This window comes from Athene noctua, chromosome 6 (assembly GCF_965140245.1).
Source record: "Athene noctua chromosome 6, bAthNoc1.hap1.1, whole genome shotgun sequence".
NCBI classification, from domain to species: Eukaryota; Metazoa; Chordata; class Aves; order Strigiformes; family Strigidae; genus Athene; species Athene noctua.
Window position 1 is genome coordinate 51,732,222 of NC_134042.1, and position 26,304 is coordinate 51,758,525.

Here is a 26,304-nt window from a genome sequence, read left to right on the forward strand (position 1 = left end):
TAGCCTACGCTGATGGAGGTAGTACAGCAGCTCACCTTGGAAACAGCACTGCTGCCCTGAGAAAGCTGCGCTCACCATTCCCAACAAGAAACCAACTAATAAACACAGAGGGTTGATCTTTGCACTCTTACGGTGACAGAAGGTGCTGCCCCGTCATGAGAACTTTGCTACAAACCAACTGCTTTAACGCGTTCGTAGCTCGCCTCAAGCAAATGTATCCGACTCCAAAAAAATTTCTGGGTAGTGTCCATGCAAAAGTACGAGCTTAGATGAGGAAGAATCAATGCCACTTTGAAGGTGTTAGAATGAAGTATTGATATTTTAAGTCTACATTAACACTAATGGCAAAACTATAAATCACGGACAAGCTTAATAAAAAGGTTCCTGGTCTTGTGACTGTGCAGAAGAGGTCTTTGATTGATTTTTAGCATCAGTAAGGTAATTCTGAGATCAATAGGACACAATATCCACCTATTTGCTTGTTAGTAGCAGAATTACATTTTGTAACGCAGACAGGCTCGCTGCTTATAAAGCCTGATCCATATGTAAAGAAAGTGCATCTGCTGGCTGTGGGATTGAACTTATTTTATAGAAATACTTTAATATAAAATTAAGTTTAAATTAGAGCCCTCAATGCTTTTCTATGCTTTACTTCAACTCAACCCAACGAATAATCAGATCGGTAAAGGAAAAGGAAACGGAAAATTGCAAAGCTTTAAAAAAAATAACACATAACCATAGTAATCCATACTGTAGTTCCCCAAATACAGCTGCAGACTGACACAAAACAAGCTGTTTCTGCCAGGTGAGACTGCTCTGAATTTGGCTGCTGACAATTACAGGAAAGGTTGCCTTTATCTGTAGACTACCTAAATGATAGACCAATCCCTCAAGGGATTTTAAAGTTGACCTGGGAAAAACACACAGCTATAAAAATAAAAACCAATTCAGAAAGTTTCCCTTGGGATCCCACCCAAGCAATGGTGAGATATGACCGACGTGATCTGCGTATGTTCCGGAAAAACATGTTCAGATGTGCGGGAGTCGGTGCTGTATCATCTACCTCAGATAGAGGAGGCTAGAAGCATGGTAAAACCAAAACATTTTGTGCCAACCTCTCTGGAGTATACTTATACACATCAAGAGACAGAAGGCTACGAAAACCTCAAATTTTCTTACAGACAAGATGGATTGAGTCTCTCCTGAGCCCTTCGAATCAAGATGGCACAAAAGCATCCCTCAGATAAACACTAAAACAAATGGGTGTTACTTGTGATCAATGATGGCCCCCTCCATCCTTAGGAATTGAAGAAATTGTGACAAACCATCACTGCAGGCTTCAACTGGGTAAAATTGAGACATTTCCACAGCTACCGTAAAGCACATTTATGCCAAAAAAAAAGCACAAGATGGAACATACTGATGATGTCAAAACTAGTCTCACTTGTCTCTCAGAGAGAGCCTACAGAGATTAGGTTTTTTGCTTAGTATTTGGTATTTGAAAGCCTGCGTCTTCTCAGTGAGCCTAAGACACAAATTGATTAATGGTGCTTGTTCAGAATACAGGAGGGGAACACTTCCCCACCCGCTCAATTAAAAAAATAAAAAATAAAAATAAAGCAGCACGCTATGGAAGTGTTATGATACCACTAAGCTATCAAAATTTCCAACACTGACCATATCTCTACGACCCGACTGTGACTAAGATATGAAAATTGTTCATAGTGCTGCTGGGAGATCAGCTGGGAAGTCAAGAAGGGGCAGGAAACTTCTGAAAATTAAGAGGGGTTTATGGTGCCAGAGAGCAACTATCTGGTGATGGGAGTTTCACAGACAATTCCACACACCGCTGAAATGAGCCTTGTCTAGTGATCCCAGCCACTACATTTACTCTGAAAATGCAGGAAAATGGACACCTTCCAAGCTACAATAAATTCTTTATCATGCAAACCCTGGTCTTATCCACTGCTGCATGCCACACACACAAATCCCTGTTGCCCTCATTTTTGCCAGATTTATGCAACCCATCTGTTCTGCTAAACTGTTTATAGCTTTTAAAGCCAAAGTAATTGCTTTTTTTTCTCCATGTGCTTTATGCATATTTATGATAATTTTACTTCTTCTAGCCAAATATCCTGTTTTCTGCAGAACCAGTCATGACTAATCAGAATGTCCAAACTGCATGAAGTAGTCGGAAGACCTCCAACAGTTAGCACATCTCTCCTTTTGAGCAAACTACTGTGTAGAAGTCAAAAAAATTAAATCAAAATCCTAGGTGTCTGATGTCCCGTATGGAGGAGGCACAACTGAGCATGAGCAGAGCTGGTGAAGAATCATCACAAGTGTTCGGCACAGCGTAATTGCTCTTATTCCCAACGCCAAGGAAGAACTGGAGAAGCTGGAAAGGATGTAGCAGCAGAACGTGCTGCAAATGGGACACGGTGGTGCCTCCAGGGTACGTATGCATGAAAAGAAACGTGATGCCTATATCTGCAGAAACCTAATGAGCCCTGATAAAGGATTGAGGAAGGAGAGAGAGTTCCTTCACCCTGGGAAATCTGACTTCCCAATTTCCTATTTCCAGTGATGATGTTCTGATTTGGGGTAGGTATATAATCTGCTCCTCATCAGCAGCCCTGAAGTGCAGCTTTTAAAATGCCAGTGAGGAGAAACTGCTTTTGTTTCCTCTCTTGGCAACAGAAGCCACCCTGTGGAAGGAGTGGGATTTTATATCAGTGACCTTTTGGTTTATGGAAAGACTGATCAGACGATAGCACATAGTTCAAACACGTTTTGAGATAATTGTGACTGGTGAACTGAGAGCACGCAGCAGAAAACCATAAGTTATGGCTCCAAGGTAGTGATCAAGGAAGCCAAGATGAGACTAGGTCGAGCAGAAACTGTGGTTACATTGCCACCTAATTACGCAAGATCTGGGGTGGTCTTTTGCAATAATAAATACTCTAAAAACCATCTATCTTCCTCTCAGTACCCAAGCTATTTCTGTCCTGCTTATAACAAGCTTTGTTAAATCTGTGAGAAAGCCAAGGAGAGCATTTTGGGAGAGTCAAGAAATCTATTAACCATACCCAAAGTTTACTGACATTTCCAACCGCACAAGTATTTCAGCAAATATCAAGACACAACTTTGGGGATTCCACTGCAGTAAGGCAGCAATAAAGAGAGGCACTTTGTGTCAGATTATCACCCCCACAGGAAGATAATATTTAATAAGTGCTCAGACAATAAATTCCCAGAAGTTTCCTCGTACTTTGATGTTTCAGTAATTGCCTCCCATTAGCACCATTCCTAAACTATCAGCATCTAGGCAAGGTAGTGCTTGGAGGCAGAGGCTGTTCACAGGCTAAGGGAAAATCCAAACCCAGTTGGAGAATTATACATCAGGAAAGATCAGCTGAACCCTGGGCTTTTCTAAAGACTCAGATTAATGCAGACAAAAATTATCTGTGCTGTTCTGACTGCTGTGCTCGTCACAGCAGAAAAATACATGGGATTAAAGGTAGCGGGTGCTGCAAATCTCTTTCAAGTTTATGAGGAGTGCTTGGCCCTTTTGCTTGTCAGCCTTTAGCTGTTCAGCCGTAAGGCAGGCCATCACCTATGGCTGTCCTCTAGTCCCTGATGGATACCATCTTCCAGAGCAGCTGAGTCCATTTCTCTGTCACATGCATTAAAAAAAAAAAGTTGATAACTATTTATAACAACAACGACGTCATGGCTAATCCAATAAAAAGGATTATCCATGAGTTAAAATGCCTCGGCCGTGAATATTTACATAGCAGTTGCTGAAAGTGCGTGCCTATTTATTAGCATGTTGAGCATTCCTAAAATCTTTAACTGCAGAAAAAATGATAAATAGGTGCTTAAACAGCGATTGCTGAAACGCTACAGGACACACTTCACCGCAAACAGAAGAAACGGATGAAAACTTTTCACAAAAATTGAGTATTACAGGGAACGGGTTGCTAGATTCTAAACATTACAGCTCAGATTGGAAAGATCTTTGGAAAGCATTATCTGGTGCATGAGTTACAGGAAGAGTGACTTATAGCTGTCATTTAATTAAAAGACTGTCCTAGGCAGTCACAATGATTTATAATTGTACAACCCTGACACAGAGATTGGAAAAGAAAAATTGCACAGTTTTTCCTGCTTAGGCTGCTAATGAGCACCAGGCTTCTGTTACGCATGAGGGCACCAGTGGCCATTGGAATACTGGGATGAGCTTCCAGCTCACGAAAATGGAAAATAATGACATTAGAAACAAAGAACACATGGAGTTTTGAATTTTCAAATGGTTCAGCACTGAATGCAGGAACAGTCTCTCACCCAGTGAAGTCAGTGTGGGTCCCTCAAAATCTCATGGAACTCTGGGCTTAATTCAGGAAGAACTCAGATGAGAAGTTACCTCTTTTCTCTCCCACAGCTAAAATTTTTAAGGCATTGTGCGAGAGAACTAGAGTGACAAATACGAGATGAGACATAAACAAAGAGAACTACATTAACTTCAGAAAGAAAAATCCAGCAGTGCCCCTTTTTTGTTGTTGTTGTTCTTATTTTTTTCCCCATTAACTTCTAGCACTCCTATCATTGTGTTGAATGTATTGCACGTTTCCATCAACGTGGGAAAAGCCAAGTGCTACACGTCAAGTTCAAAGCTGTTCTAGTTGACACCATATGGAAGATGAAGCTGCACAAATACCTTGCTGTCCAGGCTTGTTCCCCATATGGAAACAATCAGACCACGAACACATTCCTTCTTACAATCTCTGCTTTAACAAATCATCTCAGCTGTGGACTCAAGGTGGGGCGTTAAATTCTTTCATTAAAATTTTTCAGTCCTTTCTGTGGCTTAGCTTTCTTTTGGTTACTCTTAAAACTTGCATACTAGAGCAGGTGCATCACCCAGGAACCTACATTTCCTTGCTACCTGCACTGCAATTAAAAAGAATGGACTGAGAATACCCAGCAAAAAGCCCTGTATTATCAGCCAAGAGAAGGACACAGAAAAGGTCTGGATCAGAATTTCAAAATATCTTGAAATTAAATTAAGAAAAGGAATTATTCAGACTTACCATGTGATGTGGAATTAATGACTTTATTGCATTACGGCTTAATTGAGCTATTAGAGAAATATTCACACTGGAGAGAAAGAAAAGGAAAATGGAGAGAAAGGGAGAATGGTAGGAGAAGCATCATCTGTCAGCGGCAGGAGGTGAATTGTTATCAATATTCTGGTATAGATGGCTACCAGGACTAGAAGAACCAGGTTTAGAAACAAGAAGATATCATATACTCTTTCACATTCAAATGTATATTCTTTCATATCCAAGCATACATTCAGAAAGAAGAGAACAAGGACTTCCCAGGAACTGAATGAAGAATTTCTCACTCAGAACTGTATTTTGGAGGTGGATCTTCACCTGCTAGAAGCACACACAAGCAGATATCATGCTTATTATCGACACAGACGAATGAGGTTGGCTCTCGGTGACAAGCCTTCACTGACAGCCCACAGCCTTAACCCCTGCACTGTTCGACATGCAACACTAACTCCACTACTCCAGATGAAAGACTTCAAAGGGGCGTTGAACACACATGCGCCTACAGAACATAAAATACTCCAGACAAATCTCATGATAGGTTAACAACTTTCTTTTCTCCAACTGGAACCATTTCATCAAGCTATTAATCCACAAAGTGTGGCTAATTATACCAATACCAATTAATGGCAGGCAAGCAAACTGCAATGCAGTAAGCAAAGTACAAATACATACAATTGATATTAATCTGAAGCTGATAAAAGTGGAGTTCATAAATTTGCATTAGAAAAGTGAAACTGGACAGCACTCACCCTGGAATGCCTTACTGAGGGTCCACAAGCCTGGGATACCCAACAGCCGAGATGAGCAGAGACTTTTGGTGATGAGAATCATAAGTCCTTGGCAAGCATTTGACAGAGCAGAGTTAGGGGTTTTGTTCCTACACTAAGACCAAGAGCAAAGTCTTCTAGAAGTCCTTCACAAATGAAGAAAATACATCCTTGTTCTCTTTGACTTTTAAAGTGCATCCGTGCTGGACCATCAGAGGCCATTTCTGTTTAAGCCACCTAGACCCGGAATCACAAAAGGAATGCAGTCCAGCACCTCCAAGGAAACAGCTAAACACGTCAGCAGCCAGCGTCACACATTTACCAGTGTGGAGCACCACAGCCTGCACAAGAATGAGAAGATCACGAGTAAAGAAAAGCCTTTTATTGGGTGAGTGGAGAGGTTTTGGTAGGGGGGAGGCAGCTTCGGGGGTGGCTCCTGTGAAAAGCTTCTCAAAGCTCCCCCAGCTCCAAATCTAACCCTCCTCTGGCCAAGGCCAAGCCAATTAGCAATGGTGGCTGCACCTCTGTGATGACATATATAAGAAAGGAACCTAGAAGGATTGAGGGAAATATCTCTGCAAACACCAAGGTCTGTAGAAGAAAAGGGGAAAAGGGGGAGGTGTGCCAGAGCAGAGAGCCTCTCTGCAGGCTGTGGGGAGAGGACAGGCTGTCCCCTGCTCCCACGATGGTCACCAGTGGAGCAGATGCCCCCCTGCAGCCCACGGAGGACCCTACGTTAGAGCAGGGGGCTGTGCCCAGAGAAGACCAGGACACTGAGGGCAGCCTATGCTGGGGAAATCTGTTCCTGAAGGACTGCACCCCATGGAAGGGACCCCGCTGGAGCAGTTTGTGAAGAACTGCAGCCTGTGGGAAGGGTTTACACTGGAGAAGTTTGTGGAGGACTGTCTCATGTGGAAGGGACCCACATTGGAGTAGGGGAAGAGTGTGAGGAGTCCTACCCTAAAGAGGAAGAAGCAACAGACACAATGGGTGATGGACTGACCCCAGCCCCCATCCCCTGCCCCTGCACCACTGGCAGGGAAGAGGGAGAGAAATCAGGAGCAAAACTGAGCCCAGGAAGAAGGGAGGTGTGAGGGAAGGTGTTGGTTGGTTTCGTTTGTCTTTGTTTTGTGTTTTAAATGTGGCTGTATTTCTCACTGTCCTACTCTGATTGTAATTAGTGGTGGTGTTTAAACTAAATTGATGTTCTTTCTTCCCACGTTGAGCCTGTGTTTTGCCCATGACCATAATTGTTGAGTGAGGCCTCCCTGTCCTTGTCTCGACACTTGAGCCCTTTGTTATATTTTCTCCTCCCCATCTCACCGTGGGGTGAAGGAGCGAGTGAGCAACCGCATGGGTTCAGATGCCCTCTGAGCTTAAACCATGACAGCCTCGTAAAGAGATTTGTGCAGGTTTCCACAGGATGGTCCACCTCCATCTGCATGATGGGAGTAGAAAACCGTGCTGAGAATTAGATATGTTGTTAGTGTCATCCAGTCTGAAACACAGTCATTTGGAACAGAATAGGGGAGAACAGATATAGCACAGCTGTCACTATTTGCCACAAAAAATATAGCTAGAACATGTGTTTGCTTTCTAGAAGTTTTTTTACATTCTCACCAAAAGTCCCAACTAGCTGTAAATCAATCGCAAGGCAGAAGGCTCTCAGAAAGAGCACTGGGAGTGCTCTGCTCACTGCAGCGCCCTGGGGGTAGCAGTAAACACCACTGAAAAGGAAAAAAAACCAGGGACTTTCAGGGCAGATGCAGCTTGCTGCAGGGCTTCACTCCTCCACCAGCCAGGTGACAGCTGGGACATCACATCGATTGTGCCAGCTATTTTGTTAGCAGATGTCTGCATGTGCTTCTCTGAGCTTCTCTCGATAATAAATCTAGAGAGCGGGTTGACAACAGAGTCCAGCAATACTTGTGATGGCTTCAGATGAAGTACCTGGAACACTAACAGAGCATGGAAGAAGCCACGTTCGTTTCTCAAATGCACACACACTGCTATCTGGAACAAATTTTAAAAATCTTGTTTGGGCAGTAAAAAATTTTGGAGAGCACGCAGTTTGGCTTCATCCACTTCTGCTCCTGCTCGTCTAAGTGGTTTGAGGGAATTCAGGTGTCTCTACAGCCTGGAGAAGGGGCACTCAGCTGTGTGCCATCGCATGAGCTCGGATTAAACCCTTCTGTTATCTCACACCAAAGTGTAACAATCCCCAGAGGGTTGCCCCCAAGGATGACTTGAGACAAAACTGATCTACCCGTTTGCAGAACATAAAGTTTTCTCCACACTTGAGCTATCAAAATCAATAAATTTGCAATTGTCACCTTATGTCTATCACACTTCACTAGAAATCCTTTAATTAGTATATTCTAGGAGGATCTGGGTCATTTAGGTAATTAAATCCAATCCTGTCTTATCAAAGGACGCTATGCCATTAAATCCCATTTACAAGCTCATTGTGCTCCATCTTACAGCCACTATAGGCTTCATCTTCTTACACCAATTCTCTCATCAAGAAGCTGTTCCAGGACTTCACTATCATGGTTGAAAAAAAAAAAAAAATTAAAAAAAATTAAATTGTTCATGCTGAGATCTCCATCTCAGAAGGTCTTAAGACTATTGAGAGACATAATTTTCAAGGCTTCCACTCCCACGGCTGTTAGAATATAAAATTATTCTAACATCTCACATCAAAATGAATATGGATGAAAGACACACAGATACCTCTCATCAGACTTTGAGGACTAAACCACACCCCAGATCTTCATGATGTCCAGAGTACTCCCCTAAGTCATCAGCGAGGACATTTTTCAGTATTACTACTGGAAGCATATCACAAAGGTCATAAAATATTCCCAGGCATGACCTAGCACAGAAGGTGCCACCAAAAGCAGGTACATACACAGCTCAGCCAAGCCTCTCAGCCTGATCTAAGCGACTCTACAATTAGGACACCCTCATCCGAGGACAGAAGCCACGTGCCAGCAGCGTGGCCTTTCCATTTCTGCGGGCAGGTTGTCACATAAAAGCAGAGGTCACGGTACCCTGGAAGGATCAGCCAGCCCAGAGCCAGAGAAGACAAGCTCAGTTCCACTGCTGCAAAAAGTTTTAAGACACAAACCAAGCACAGGGAGGAGTCTCACAACCCAGAAAGCAGATAAAAAACCCAGAACTTGAAGTTATTAGCATTTCACAATTTAAGGCAGTTTCATACATTTTTAGATTTGACTTGGGATTTTTTAAATGCCTGGAGCTGGCTATACCATAAGCGTGAAGAAATCAATACTAAAAAAGCCCAGGTCTTCTAAATTCTTTTGAGCATCAATAAATGTTTGTTTTGCCCTGTAATTTATCCATACTAATAGGCTGGTCTTTGGTAATTACACATTTACTCTGTGCTAGCATCTGTGGAGAGGAAAGGCAGCTGCTTTTCCTGCTCCCATGTTCACTCCACCGCGAGGAAATTGGACAACATTTAGATTTTGCAACCAGCTCCTTGTACTCTGTTCTGTGAACAACTTCAGCATCATGTAAAACACGCCTCTGAGTACAACTGACAGGACAGGGATGTTGCTGGGATCCCAAGGAATTTCTGAGGCTTCTTCATTTAAAGAAACATGGTTTATAACCCATTTGCTGCAAACAACTCAGCAAGTTAAATAAATATATATATAATTAGCATTTAGAGTCGTAAAACTATATCCAGGATGAAATTACAGTTCATCGTTCTTCACAGCTCTCCCATAAGGGACTTGATCCCTTCCACACTAGGAAATGTTAATTAACATCGACAGGCTTTGCACCAGAGTCGAAGGAAACCAAGAGTTAGGATTCGGGAGAGAAGAGCCAGGCAGTTGCACCTCTTCCAAGCAACACATATTTAAATGTCAGCACTGGAAATGCAATTAAGGAAGAGAAGATAACACATTCCCGCAAGCACTTTGCCAGGGGCGTTTCTCAAGACCAAGGTACCCCCAGCCCAAAGCAACCCAACTTTCTCCACCACTCCCCCTCACCCTTGCCAAGCCCTGCTCATCACCACCAAAACCCACCTGCACCACCAGCCACCTTTGAAAACAAGTGTACTAACAATTTGGGTTTGAGACACAGTTCCGGGCTATCCCAGACCCAACCCCCTAAGCACCAACATAAAATATCCTCAGATTCACCCTCTTTCCCCCTCCACTGCCTCTTTTGCTTTCACCCAGGGGTGTGTCAGCCACTACAACAGGCTGTCAGAGAGTCTCATCTTGGACGCGTGGGGTATTTTGTCCAGTCAGAAAAAAAAAAATTAAAAAAAAAAAAATCTAAGATTAGCAGCAAAAACGCCCCTGGTCTCTAATGACACACTCATGCAAAGGAGTCCCTTGGCAGCAGTTGCTCCTGCTCTGAGAAGCCTCTGCCTCGAGCAGCTCTGGTTTATTCCTGTCCTTAAATAAGCAGACGTCACCAGTGAGTTCCCTTTTCTCCCAAGGCATCGGGCTGTAGGCCAAGTTGTACTTGTACGGAGCCAGAGTAGACATACTCTTAGTTGTGCTCTGATGTACGGACCTCTCAGCAGCTTCTCAAAGAGCGTTACAAGCCAGACAAATAGTACGTGCTTGCAAAACACTGCTAAGAAATCTTTTGATATTTTATACTCACTTTGCTGCAAGTTTTCCATTTTATTTACATGGCACAACTACAGGACAATCCAGGTAGTGAAACATGCAGAGGTCCCGTTTTTTCACTTTCTTCTGTACGCAATTTCAGTTAACCCCTAACATCACTGGGAAGAGAATATCTAACGGGAAATATTTATATATTTTTCTTTTTACAAATGTGCATTGAAATGCTCTATTCCACAGGTGTGTTAACTTTCAAAGATATTTTTTATTAATTACGAGATTTTCATGGGAGATCTTTCTATCACAAATTAAACTCAGCTGAATTTTAATAAAGACCTGGAACAAAAACATTGCTAATAAGATATATTTCCCCCAAGTCGGTTGTAAATAAATACTCCTCCTCCCCAAGAAACCTGACTCCGAAGAAACATACTTTATAGTCAGATTGTCTGACTGCACATGTATTTCCTTTAAATAGACATAAACCGATATTTTTTTTTGTTTCTATTTATCACTTTTATTTACCAGGAAAGCCAATTTGCTGTTCCTCCAGTACTGGTGGAAAGCAAAAATATTGTTGCCAGAAGTTTTCATAAGTTTCTTCCAGTGAAAGACTGCCAGTGCTCTATAGCTGAGACTTATCTGCCACCCCTGTCTGTCTTCTGCAGGCAACAAAAGAGAAAAGCAGACAGGATCCATCCAGCAGTACTTTTTGACCCCAGATGCCTCTGCGGGTTTTTTTTTCTTTCTTTTTTTTTTTTTTTTTTATGACATTTTACTAGAACAGCTTCTATCCCTCCTCCCTGGCTGCCTCCTCTCTCCCATTCCCGATGCCATCTGACCTTTCGGATGCCTCCCCCTGCCCGGCCAGCTCTCCCTTTCATGATAAGGGTGCATTAAACAGATCCACTCGGAGCGCACTGTGGCTTATCTTCGCTAGTGCTGAAATGTCAGGAAGTTAAAAGCATGTGCAGTCGTTACGTAGGCTTTCAGAGCTCAGCTTTCTGTAGGAATTCAGGGGTTGGGTTCTTCTCTTTTTAAAATCCAGTTGAAAGAAAAAGGACAAAAGCCCTCTCTCTAGTCTCTGCTTCATTTCCCATCAGACTTTCTTGAGCAGAAATATGTGCTCTCAGTGGTTTCTAAACACAACATGTTGGGAGAAGCCTCTGTCCAACATTGGGTGCATGTCCACCTGCAGGGCCCCCACCAGCCTTGTGCAAAAGTGGATCCTCAGGCTTGACACATTGTTTTGCCAATTCCCAGGCCTGGCACAAAGGCCACAGCCAGCATCAAGATGAACCAATAACCAGATTGTACCTGACACAGAAGATCAGTACATGGGTGAGCGCTGGGGGCACAAACAAGCCTATCAGGTTATACATAACCGACATCAATCCCAACGACCCCAACAACGACACCGCACGACCAGCAACGGGGGCAAGAAACAGTGAAATGCAGTTTCCCAGAGAAGGGACAGGGGACAACCAAGTCAACAAGCCAAACACATCAGACCAAGGAAGCCCCATCACGAATCTCTACAGAGCCCGCGTTTACAAAAGCCAGAGCTGAGCGGAGCCCAGTCCCAGGGAGGCGGGAGGTCCTTCCCCAGCAGGGAACTCTGCACGGGGCATCCCCCTCACACACAGACACTGCCCCTCCTGCCAGGGGTCCCGGCTGTTCTCCCTGCGTGGGACACCTGACCTTGGGTTACTCACTGCGGGACCCCTGGGGCTCCTTTACCCCACGGCTCTGTCTGCCAGGCCGCCCCACCCTGGGGGGGAGCCTAAAGGGAAACTCACCCCCCTTTGGGAAGGGCTGGGGGGGATCACCCACATGTCAGCCTTAGTGTGGGGCTGGGGGTGACACCCCAGCATTTCACACATCCCCTGAGCACTTCCAATAAAAGGAAAAGATGCCATTTTTCCCCTATAGACGTTATCATTAATACCAACAGCAACCTCTACTTCGTTCCCATCACCCAGGTCTGGTGGGATCCTGCTCTCCAAGGAGGGGTGGTGGAGTGAAGCTCTGCCTGAGGGTCAGACACTGCCTGCAGTAAGTGCAACTTGCCAGGCAAAGCACCCATGATCAAGTGGCCAGTCTTGGCTTTCTTTCCACAACAAAAACCAGTTTATCAACAATTTCCCCTGCTTTCTTGAAGACACAAGCCCTGCAACCACGTGAGATGAACACTCTGCTTATCATCATGTTTAAGCCTGCAATTTTTAAAACTAACCTAATTACTGAAATGCAATTTTAACCCAAGAGCATGATAATGCTTAAGACCAGAAGGACACAGCATCAACACTCAGCCTAGGGAAAGCTTACAGCTCTTCAGGCTTCTTCTGGCTTTAAGCAAAGCTGAATTATACCTTTAGCTATGGGCAAGCGGCCAGGCTGGGGCAGGGCCCCCAAGCCAGGCTCCCGCTCTCCGCACGGTGAGATGACTGTGCCATCTAGCTGCAGTCGCCGCGGTACTTCAGCATCACACCAACCCACCTCAGCCTCGCAGAACACATTTTAAACAGCTCCGCTTGCCAGATAAAAATCATATCATTTATTTCGTCTGTGCCATGCTGGATATTAATGTATGCAAAGGAGGTTACTTTAGCTGAGAAGTAAATTATTGCTAAGAGAACCAATCAAGCATGTAGTTGATAGGAATATTTATTTTCCTTTTACGTACAGCTTTCTTCTCTTACAAGCCTAGTTAGCATTAATATTGCCATTTTGCGTGGCTTGTTTCTCCACTGTTTTATGTCTATTCGTTTAAATCCTTCTCTTTCACCAAAATATATTATCCCCTCTACATCTACCTGATGCCTCCCCTCTTTCTGGTCTTGCCTTCCCGTGTACCACATCCAGGCAGCTGCAGCATCTGTGAACGCACAGCAGTGGATTTTACAAGATGTAGGGAGGGTGACAGGGCTTAGCTCATAATTTCAGCAGTAAACACAGCCTTCAAAACAAAAATGCAAAGGCATGGGGTTTGATTCATCTGCACTGAGGATTATTTTAATGATGCAGAAACAAACTAAATATATTTTTAATTTCATATTTTAATTTGTCAAGAGTATCTCAGTGGCTTTTAAATGAGATTTAAAGTACATTTTATTCCGCCAGGAATAAATTCAGTCACTGGCTAAAATTAGATTAGTGTGGCTCCAGTGCCTAATTAGCAATAGGTTTGGAGGCTGCATTTTGGAACATTCTGGGCCACATCTTATTAACCCATCTTTAAGTAACTTTTTCTGTCGATATATGATTTATACATAAAGGGGGGAATTCAGGAGCAAGACACAAACATAGGAGATGTTTGCATAGTTTAGAGCTAGAAACTGAGGCAGGTGGTTCAGTTAAAGGCTGGACCCCACAGAGAAGCTGGGCTGCAAGTGGGCAGCAAGGCTCCGTGCTTTGCCCTGTGCCAACACAGAGCTCAGACCAAGGACACCCCAACCCCTCTGTAGCAAAGGGCAGAATAAGTACATTATGTATCCACTGAAGAAACCCATAGTGCCCTCAGGATCTGAGCGCTGCTCAGAGCTCTCCTCCGTGGCCCAGGAAGGCTGCAGGGGAGAGGTGCAGACATGGGCAGCAAGGATGGCGAGGAGAGGCACCCAACAGCCCCTGGCTGGAGAGAGCCCGGCACAGTTAGGGCTCTGCAGCCAGGGAAGAGGACGGTATCAAGTCTACAAACGCACAGCTAGATAAGAAACATTTCCAAATCCCAACCCAGCCAAGACTGGCCCTGCTTCCCGCAGCCTGGGGGGGTTCTCTAGGGACCCCCGCTCTTCACATTGCTCCGGCAAGCAAGAGCTATGGCATGAAGAGCGCAGCTGACCACACTGGCCATACCAGAGGAGCCGGTGTGTGTGGTCTCCAACGCTGCCTGCAGCAGCACACGCTGCCCCGTCCCAGCTATGGCAAGGCACAGAAACTGAGTGAGAAGCAGCACTCTGCATTTTCCAGGTGACCAGTTCAACACAAACCAACTGCATTTTGTTTATAAGAAAATATATTTCTTGTAAAACGCCATTAGAGTGACAGTTTGTACGTTTGGAAGACATTAACTATTTTCCTCCAATGAAACCAGACAGCAGGACCACAGAGCTTGAGACCAAGCGAGGCAGACACCAGGAATAAGATACTGAGTCGGGCTGGGTTTTGCCATCTAGGTAAAAGCGACATGGTCAAGGATGAACCCTGATGAACTGCAGGAAGTCATTAGTGGCAGGAGGTAGGCACCAGGTGTCATGGCAGGAAGAACAGATGAAACAGGTAAGAGGGTTGTCTACTGTCATGTTGTCTTGCTTCACAAACTACAGAATAACAGTGGTCACGTCTGTTAAAATATAAAAGTTTAAGGACATGCCCCTAAAACTTGCTTGGGGTCCAAACATTTTGATCCATATCTCCAAGAACCTACGGCTCCTCTCAGGCCATCTGAGAAAGAGAGAACTGTTGCATTAGCCAAGACTTCCTGAGGCCACCACCACAGTCATGGCTCCAGCCCTGAACTCCCGGGTTGCTGTCTCCCACCCCAGGAACAAGGGTGTCTGCCCGCGCTCCCACAATAGCCCCGAGCCCACTGGCAACAGCAGCAGCGCCATGCCGAGGGGGGCGTTCCACCGGCAGTGTGGCACGTGTCAGGAGCCCCATCCTTCAAAAGCCTGGTTGAGGCAGCGCCTGTCGAGTGTCACCAGGGTCCAAGGACCAAAACTCCTTCAGCCCACGTCCCCGGTAATCACAAACAGCTCATTAGCAGCACATTCAACCCTCCAAACCCCAACATGATAGTTCAGCTTCGACTACATATTTCTGATTAATATTTGCCAACGAACAATTTCCTGCCTCTGGCAAAATGATTGTCGGAAATACCCAGGAATATGAAAAATTGACAACAGTTGCTGGATGCTAAATATTGTTCATGCTTGATTGCTGTAATGGCACATTACAGGCTTTGAAAGACAGGCATTTGTTGCCATCATTAATATGAGTGAGTTTATCATCCAGCCTCCGAGTTCCCTTTCTCATTTTCCCTTATGTTCTCTTACTATACAGCCATTCATTTCTCATTTACATTTTTTTTTAACAGTACAATGATTTGCAAAATTAAATTCATTCAAACTTTTTACTGTCCTCATTTCCACGTATCTTTTATTGGTTTTATTACCATGACCGGGCTGGCTTCGGCTTATATTTCATCACGAAGTGTTTTACAGGATCTCAGGAGCACTCTTGTTTTTCATTTTCTTCCTCATTAATAGATACATAATCACCACATGATAGTGTTCTAAACTCTTAGGTTTTTTTATAAGCCTATATTAAAAAAGAATCTCTGTTTTTCTGGCAAAAGATACCTAATCCTGTGTCTCCTGATGGCTGAGTGAACTTGGCAAGAAAAATGTAAGACCATCTGTCTTGTGGTTCCTTACCCTCTTCAGTATAACAGACTGAACATCTGAGCTCAAAATTTCACCCAACCCCAAGTACTTTTTCTTCACGTGTTACTTTAAGATGCTGAGTTCAGCACAGAAGGAATTTCATTTTAGTGCTTAAAGTTAGAGAAATTAAATTATGACAATTATTTCAAGTATTTTAATAGTTTATTTTGTACTTCAATATCCCATCAAGGACAGTAATAAAATTGAGCTAAACACATGCATATCCCAAAATAGCAAACTTTGTTTTGTGTAAAGACATAAAACTGAAACCAAAAATCCAGCCCCAAATATGTCTGAAAAAAGAAAAAAAAAGTATCACCTCATAAGAACAAAGTCTTCAAGGTCAAAACAAGTCCCATGAATGCAGGAAAATTTTGAATGTAATTCAAAGGAACAGACCAGCAAACTTGGGGAGGAACATGATGAAACTTTTAAGAATGTTCCAGTACCTAACACACTCAAAATAACTGAAGCTTTTAAAAACACTTTAATTACCCATAACGAGGTTTAAAAAAAAAACAAAAAAAAACCACAAAACTGACATCCTACCTCATCCAAGGAGATATTCAAGAGCACCCAAGCCACTAACTTCTTTTGAAAGTCTGGACATGTATTTTGGAAGGTTTTTTTCTTACTTGCCTAAAAAGACGAGAATAAAATCGGTCCCACCAAAACACTGCAACATTTCTCCCTCCATTTTACACGTTCTTGGGGGCTTTTCGCAATAATTTGAAACTAACAGAGTTGGACATCTTGCGAGCACCAACGCATTTTTAACGCTACACCGAATAGGGGATGTTTGTCCTTAGCTCGCAGCAGCACCCGTGGCACAGAGGTTGCTGTAAGGCAGCTCTAACCGACCCAGCAGAGCTGATCGCCCCTGGCTTCACAGTTCTGGGATGTTACGACTTTCCAGATGAGTCGGAGTGAGCTGAGCTGAAGCTCCTCCCCTTGCCATCTTCTAGAGACTTCAGTGTTCTCCTTTGCTGCCCACAGACGTCTGCACTGAACACATGGGCTTAGCTGAGCTCGAGTCCTCTGCTAAGAACCTCAACTTACTGAAATACAGCTTGGCTATGTATATAGTGCATGTCAGCAGCTAATATAGGTGGCTCTAATATAAGCACCATTAAATGTTGCTCTTCCATCTCCATCCAGACCTCTTCCACACCTCCCAGGCTTTCCTCCGACGGTCTCGCTGTCACCTGCAAGGTCCAGCATAGCTAACTGCTCTCTCCAGAGACCTTCACTCCAGGAGCTGCAAGGTTCTTGCTCATTCCTGGTGTCCTCTTTCCCTTCTGCAGAAAAGCCGCCACACACGGGCTTCCTTCACTCTTATTCTCCACAGCATTTTCCTGGGCAGCTGCTTACTTCCCAGCGTGCAGGGCCTGCACTGTTGATGTTTCCCAGACAGAAGCACATCCTCACAACGGAGAGGCTTTCTCCTGTTCAGATGAGGGGCAAGCACTCAGTCTCTGCCTTTGCACTGACACAGATGTTGCGTTACATCAATGACAAACATGTTAAAGAGCAAATTTTTCCCCCCTGAACTAGCCAGAATACATAGTGAGGGGTTGAGTTCTCTTCCTCTCTAAGCTCATTATTGCTGATTAAAGAACACTTACAAGTTTAAATAGCTCTTTTAAGGCTGGTCTAATTACTATCATCTCCTTTGCTGTAGTAACTACAGCGCGGAAATTAACCTTAACTTGCATTATGCTAGATGACTTTCACATTGGTATATATAGCTTATAAGATGATCAGTTGGCTAGTAATAGTTTCTGTAGTACCTGGATGAAAAAGTTATGATAGAAAAAAAAAAAATCAGAATTTTTTTTTCAAAATAGGTATACATTATAGGCTCTCAGTTCAGCAATAAAACTGCTGTGAAAGCTTTGGCTTCCTTGGTTTTATTGCGAGAGGGCAGGAGGCTGGCAGGGAGCATGTGAGGCCGCTCCATCCTCTGGCAGAAGGACGGCAGCGAGGTCTGTACACATCCCGGCCATGGCACGCACGAAAAATAATGAGCACGGTGTGAGGGACGTCTCTACAGTAACAGTAAAATGCGTTTGTGTAGTTGTAACTGTGAAAACCTACAGACATAGAAATGCCCAAATTTAAGGAAAAATATTTTTTTAGACCAGCTAGATCAGTTGCAAAATGTAAACAGAGTTTGAGACAGAGACCCTCTGTCAGGTCACTAATTTGCATTCCAGTGAGGCAACCGATTAATTTTACATGTGCTTACAAGAGATAAAAACTTTAATTTGATCAACTAGCATAGCTGGAGGAGGTAGACAAGCCTTCAGATACACAAATACTCAGCCACATGCAAGAACCATGCACAGAGGTTGGGATCAAGGCCAGGTTGGACGGGGCTTTGGGCAACCTGACCTAGTGGCAGGGGGGTTGGAGCTGAATGATCTTTAAAGGTGCCTTCTAACCCAAACCATGATATTAGCCTTCAGAGGGGTACAAGTAGCTTGCAAAAGGTGGGATGTGACGAAAAAATAGTAATAGCACACCCACTTTTACTATTTTCGTCCCCAACCTTGTCAGTACGTCCACAGAACTGTTATTCTCAGGCTGATGTGCAAAGACCATTAGGACTACCATGATCGTTTTTTTCTAGATCATCTATTGACACAAAATCAACTTGTCTGAGATGTTAACATACGGTCACAATTCTGCAGAATTAGCCAAATCACAAAAATACAGGGGTTTTTTTGCAAGGCTTATGCTTTCATTCTGGCTCTAGGAACAGCTGCGTGGAAGAGACTGAATACCTGCTTCTGCACATGGCTTGTTGGTGTGAAGTCAAAGGTTTGAAAAAAAAATTATTTGGAGTGGCAGTGAATTTATACAGGGCCACTGCTCACCACCAGAGAGCTGAGGTCCTCTACATCAAGCAGTACAAACACTAAAGCCAGGTTTATTGCATCCTTGAACCATGGTCCTGGAATCAACTATTCCCAGCCCCAAGTTGACTTCTGCTGTGTTTATGGTAAGAACAAACATGCCTACAATCTTTTCTTCCTTGATTTGTCACCAAGTGTTTTTTTTAAACATGCTATCCCTCTCGCCGCCTTAACCATCAGCTGAAGGACACTTCTCACACAGGTATCCAACACTACTAAAGCTCTTGGATTACAAACGGGATGACTGAAGGCTCAGCCCACTAAACTGATGACTGCAAGGCTCCCCACTCAGAAAGCTTTTTAACTACCCAGAACCCAGCAGCCCTTAAATATACCTGTAAATTCCCACAGAAAGCTATTACAAGAACCATTTCCTAATGGTTTTTTATCATTACAGCAATTTTCTTCTAAAGCATTTTCCATAAACCAACTGTAGCAGCACCGTACGCAATTAGCTGAAAGGAAAAACAAAACCAAACCCAAAACAACTTTGCGAAGCACAGCTTCGCTCTCTCTTCTTCGACATCGCGGTGTAAAAACGTTGACTGCTGGCTGGGGTGAAATCAGCGGGTGATAAACAACACTGTTCAGTGTGAACAGTTGGTTTATGCTTCACATCAATCAGCACGTCTAGCATGGACACGAGACGTGTTGGCACTCCCAGTTGCAGCTACTATAACATTAGTTTTATCTAACACTATAGTTCCTGTTCATTAACACATCTCCTAAGCTGCCTTTGTTCAGCCTGCCCCCATACTCTCGCCATCCTGCGTTCCCACAGCAGAGAAGGCAACTGCATTGTTTGCTGTAATCCCACCAAAGGCAATGAAGTTACACTATGCATCAGCTTGGCCCAAGAGACATCATTAGCTACTATCCTGAAATCCTTCCCTTAGCCGTAATCAACTCTGGAAAGAAAAGGAAAAAAGAAAATAATGCATAAAATCAAGCTGTTTATTATAAATCTTGATGGCATCAAACCCAAACCAGGATTTTTTTTAATCCTTTTGCAAAATATCGACATGTTTCTGGTACTACTCCAGCCAGCCCAGGAGAACACAATAACAATGTATTTCACGTGGAACTGTAGGATTCCTGTATTTCTTTGTTCTGCCCACTTGAGGACCTTCTCAGTAAGGAAGAGTACTCATGTTGCATCTTCGAGCTAGGTCTGACCCTCTCCGGATCAGAGCTGCACATGCAAAAATTTTTGGGAAGCAAATGAAGAAGACTTTCCTCACCTAACCTCAGCTGTAAAACAGTTGTGCATCTAACTCACGTTTTTATTTTTTTCCCCACTTGAACTCCCTTTGTAACCCATGGGTTAGACCCTCAGCCAGGGTCCCCATCAGCCCTCCCAAAGGGTGGCTCTGCCACCAAGGAGCTGTTTTGGAACAGCTAGGAGGATCACACTGTTCTCTTGCATTAATCCCCATCAGCCACAGAGGGAGTCTTACACCAGGTGTTCGACAATCTTAAACCAGAGATCAGTGAGGGGAAGAGCTGTATAAGAGATAAGCGCTAAATTTTGGCTTACAACCATGACTTATTATACAGCAAAAACATCCCTCTGAGAATCTTTCATATTCATAATCTGGTGACCACGTTCGTGTCCCTCCCTCGCTGCTGTTATTACCCATTCCTCTGTTTCACACTAGCCTCTGCTTTGTCTTTGATCTAAAAACCTAGCCACGGTCATTGACCTAAATAATCTGAGCACAAACCACCCAGTGTACTGGATGGCCATTAGTGCAGACAAGCAAATGCAATCTCTCATTTGTCCCTGCTGGAGCTAGGGAAGGCCCTGCAGGGATAAGTTTGGGTCGTCCACAGAAAGGTGTGATCAAGCCAGTGAACAAAATCTGGTTTTATATGACACACTAGTGTCACTTCAGCTGCTGTGATTCACATCCCAGAGCTATCCTTTATTGTTTGCATTAAATGGAATATTTCCTCCCCTACACCCAACATCTTGTTCCACCATAAAGCAGCCTCATCTTTTCTTCATGTTGCATTCCCTCCCGATGCTGTGGCCAGATGTCTCCAAAGAGAGTTCCACTTCATGCACAGTAATTTACTCAACAACTTGTTCTATAAGAAAAGTGAAACCTGGTTTCATTTCCTGGCTACATCTGGGAGTCCTGAGCTTTCCCATGGCTCAGCACAGTCTCCCAGTACCCATGTTAGGCAAGACACAGAGACCTGGGGGTGTAGATCAGCACCTAATACTCCTAATTGCCCAAAACCCTCAAAAGATAAGGTTTAGAAAATTTCTGGGAAAGAAGATTTCTTCGGCAGCACTTCTCTGCAAGCAAGTCAGAGATGTGACAGAATGGTCCCAAGGACCTGGAAGAGTTACAGGACAGTCATGGAGCATCACAGTGCCCTGTGATACAGCAGTCACAAGCTTAGTACCAAGCGTGCAAAGGCCTCAGGATCCACCATTAGGCTGCTCTGCCTGACCTCACCTTGACCTGCCCACAGATTTTTTTTTTCCCCCCACTTCGACTGCTGTTACAACTAAACTAATTGATCATGGAGTCTATAAGTTGTCTGCTTTTACTCTGTATAGTACAGCCAGAGCTTTATATGGATAGCAGTAACAAACAGTTATTCTATGTACAATAAAATATTTATGACTAAACCAACAATGCACTATAGAGAAACACAGATGTGGTACAACAGCAGAGAAGCAACGAGAAATGGGGACCTGGGATGAGGCATGGGGGTGGTACAGGGGCAGGGTGATGCCAAGAGACAGGCATAGACTGGCACAGGAAACCCCACAGCTACAGACCATCCACCCATGGTCAGTAAAGAAATGCAGAAAAAAAATCTACAGAAAAATAATCTGTTTCTTTGCTCTCATTAACATTCCTAAGAACCAACATACATAATAAATCAGGACGCAACACAGAGCTGAAGACCCATGAAGAAAAAAAATAGGTACAAAGGTGTGTTAGCAGACATAAGAATGACCAGGTGGAGTCCTGGTGTGAGAAAGAAGCCGCCACGGGCATGGACACCACGTTCCCCCTGGCAAAGGGCCCCGGTGCTGACACTCACCATGACACCCCAGGTCCAGCCTCAAGGTGAAACCCCCAAGCACAGCACCTAGAGGAGCTGGGACCAAAACACCAGAAAAAGGGTGGAAAAATAAGCGTGCTTAATGATTTTAACCGCATTATTTTGGAAACTTTATCTGCATAGATATTTCTCTTTCTGTAACAAATATATAACTGGACTATTACCAATTCATGCATTAAGCTGTTAAGATTTCAGTTGTACCAACAACTACATTTTTTCTTTATGTTTATATGATGCATTTTCTTGAGAATGAGTATACACAAGTCTATAAAAGCCATTGAGGAGCCTCAGAAGTGCATGGCATTGTTCCAGTAAGTGGTCTAGGCAACATAAAACCCAAGGCTTTTGTGCAATAATTTCTACATCCCATTCAGCCCATGTTAAAACACCAAGAAACACAGTGAGGGACAAGAATATCAGAGCCTTGGAAGCCTGGTTGATTAACAGTCACGGCAACATGGCCTCACTAAGGGCAAATTGTGACCTTCTACGATGGGGTTACAGTATTGGTGGATAAGGGAAGGGCAACAGACATCATCTACCTGGACTTGTGCAAAGCATTTAACACTGTCCTGCATGACATCCTCGTCTCTAAATAGGAGAGACATGGGGCTGATGGACAGAGCACTCCGTGGGTGAGGAGCTGCCTGGATGGTCACACTCAGAGTTGTGGTCAGCAGCTCCATGTCCAAGGGGAGAGCGGTGACGAGCGGCGTCCTCAGGGCTCGGGGTTGGGACCGGGACTGTTTAATATCGTCATCAATGGCACGGACAGCGGGATGGAGGCCCCTCAGCAAGTTCCCCGCCGGCCCCGAGCTGTGTGTGCGGGGACACGCTGAGGGCAGGGATGTGCCATCCCCAGGGACCCGGACAGGCTGGAGAGGGGGGACCTGCAAACCTCGTGGAGTTCAACAAGGCCAAGGGCACGGTCCTGCCCGTGGGTCGGGGCAATCCCCAGCACAAACCCAGGCTGGGCGAGGAGGGGCTGGAGAGCAGCCCCGAGGAGAAGGGCTTGGGGGGGTCGGAGGGTGGAAACTGCCTGTGAGCCAGCACCGTGCGCTGGCAGCCCAGAAAGTCAACGGTGTGCTGGGCTGCACCCAGAGCAGGGGGGGCACAGGGCCAGGGGGGATTCTCCCCTCTGCTCCGCTCTGGGAGACCCCCCTGCAGGGCTGGGTCCAGCTCTGGGGCACCAACAGCAGAAGGACACGGACCTTCTTATAATAAACAGAAATTCCTCCCTGTGAGGGGGTGAGGCCCTGGCACAGGCTGCCCGGAGAAGCTGTGGCTGCCCCCTCCCTGGAAGGGCTCAAGGCCGGGTTGGACGGGGCTTTGGGCTCCAGGTGGCACTGGAGAAGCTTTAAGGTCCCTTCCAGCCCAAACCATTCTGTGGTTTGATGAACCAGGGTCCATACTTTGTTTTCTACTTCCTAATAGGATCTACAAAATGAAAAATATTTCACAGTACTAAACCCCCAGTTTCTCATAAGTACAATAGAAATTCAGAAATTAACTTCTGAAGGTCAGAAATGTCCCAACTGACTTGTGTGTCCTCAGTATGAAAAAAAAATAAAATAAAATTCAGCGACAGCTTGAAAACTTGAACATGGCAGCTGCAAGCTGCGTCCTTCTGTCTGCTTTGAGCTCCTTCCTTCCTGTTGTATCTTAGCACATATTGGATAGATTTGGTCCATTAGTTGTAGAAGACTTGCAATACATGCAACCAGGATGAAGAAAAAAAATTGTACAAGATGACATAATCTTCAAAGATATGTGGCAATATTACTTTGAATTCCAGCAAAACTCAATGTCCTTTGTCCATGAACCTCATTTAAGATGTCTAAGAACAGCAAAAGTTGTTTGCTTTCAGAAGTCAAAGTCCACATGTACATTTATAATCAATAAATCAGAGGGACTTTATACCCAAGCCTGTAAATCTCATCTTAAAAAAGAAAAAAAAAAATCAGAGCAGTAAGGCTGCAGAAGAAAGGTAGAGTTTGAACACCAACAAATCTCTCCACGAGTGGCACTGCCCTGAGGAAACTCCACTACTTGCATACCGCTCCAAAAAGCATCAGCTCCTCCACAAATAAAGTGTATTTTAAAAAAATTCGTGTTCACAGTGATAGAGAACCCCTTCTACTTGCACCAGAAATAGTCCCACTAGCAAGGATTTATACCAACGCTACACAATATTGAACTGAGCAACGCAGCGCCACAGTTCTTTCCCATTTTCAACCTCTAATTCGTATCTTGAAACTGTAAAATGTTGCACAACCAGCCATGCCACTGCATTCCCTAATCTGTTAGAGATCTTTCTACATTAAAGACCTTAAATATCAAAGCTTAATAATGTAAAATGCTTTTAAAATGTTGGTTCTCCCTTAAATTACATAATGTAAGAGGCAGTAACAAAAAAAAAAAAAAACAACCAACAGCTGAAAAGAAAGCCTTAAGTATTATATACCAAGTTCTAAGCAAAGAAGATCCATTTCCAAATGTGAATTAACAAATTGGTGTTTACCATTTACACGAGCTTTCAGGTTCATTAGTAATTGAGATTTTGGAGATTAAAAGAGAAATATTTTTCAAGGGTACAGTAGTTTGTTTTGTTACTTGCCTCTCACACCGTGAAGGAAATCGTTGCCCTCTAAAAAACAACTTTCCAGATGAAAAATGCAATTACAGATTGTAAATCATGGTGAAATTAAAAGGATTTGGAAACTCGAGTCATTTTACAGGGAAAAATTCACAAAAATTTTTGTTAAGAGCAAGGAAGAGCCACACAGATCTGGAATAAAATCTCCAGATTCATTTATTTTTTTCCTTTATAGAACCTTTCATTTTGAATTCACATACTGATATGCAGGAATATGATTTACTAGAATAGGCTACTTAAAAAATAGTAATAAATATGGAATAAAATTGTATAAGAGATATATGATCTTAAAGTTTGCTGTCTTCCAGATAAATATTATTTGACAACTTGCTGGATTCTAACCATATCTACTTGTAACCCACGTCCTTTACTGCTCTATTTTATCCTTTAACTTGGGGCAAATTTGTAGAAAAAAATATTTAATCAGTTAAATGTCTTTTTTTAAAAAAAAAAAAAGTTTAATATTCCTGCAACTTTTTCAAGCTGAAAAGTTCTCACTCTACCACTTCCAGCTAAGCCTTTTAAAAAAAAAAAAAAGGACAAAATTGGCCAGTTAATTTTTGGGAGGGAATAAATGTTTTGAGAGCATTTACCTACAACACACCTGGTGCAAATACAACCTGCATCTTAACAGGCTTGATAAGCAGCAGCTGAGCGAGACGGACACGACACCTTTGCTTGCAGCTCAGTGGTTCATCAGGAAGTAAAGCAGCAAACCAACACCTCAAGACAAGACGATGCAATGCAAACTCAGTTAAGCTGCCTTGTAACTGGATTATTTTGCAGTTTAGCAGGTTACAAGTACCCAGGTCCATGGGCCCCGTCGGGAGCATTTTGGTTCGGTTCCAGAGCTCCTGCCCAGTGCTGGCTGGGACGCCCCGTCCCCACATAGCCCCTGTGCCAGCTCAAGGACTGTGACCAGCACCATTAACGTTTTCTTTCCAGAGCCAGACAAGCCTGACAGCGGGGGCTGGAGTTAACGAACCCCAACCCATGGCAGGGGGATGAAGCAGCTTTAGAAGACAGAGGCTGTCAGGGTTACAGCTGCAGCCAGAGCATCTTCTGGACTTTTTGGGGTCAGTTTTCTGCAGCCAGGAGCTCTGCTGGTTGCTACCACCCTGTTGGAGACCTTGCTGGAGGTTGCTTCTTTGGAGTGACCAGATGCAGGATCCCCCTGAATCTGGTACCTGCAAGGAATTATTTTTAAACCATAGCCTATTGTATATAGACCTCATCTCTTCTCCAGGAAGAGCCCATCAGCAGGGTATCATCCTTTCTCCACTCTCCCAGGAATATCTTCTCCTGAACTGCAGTTAGTCCCTGGTGCAATCACAAACCAAGACAACTGTTCCTGTACAGTGGATAAAATGAGCAAGACCCATAGAAGCAAATCTAGGATGGCTGAGAGCGAGTCTAAACTGATCTGCAGATAAACCCTGCGATGTGCCCTTCAATCCATCATCTTGGATCCCCCAGAGCTCTGTGGGCCATGCCAGGCTGTTGCACTGAGTTTGTGCTTTCCGGCTGTGACAGAAATAGAGGGGACATGCTATGACATGGAGGCAAAATGCAAGATATGAAACAAGAAGCTCCTCAGGCCACCTGGCTTCGACATCTAGGAAGATCCCAAGAACTCACGGTGCAAGAGAACAGTGCTGGGAAGGAAGATGGACTGCAGTAACCAAACACCACA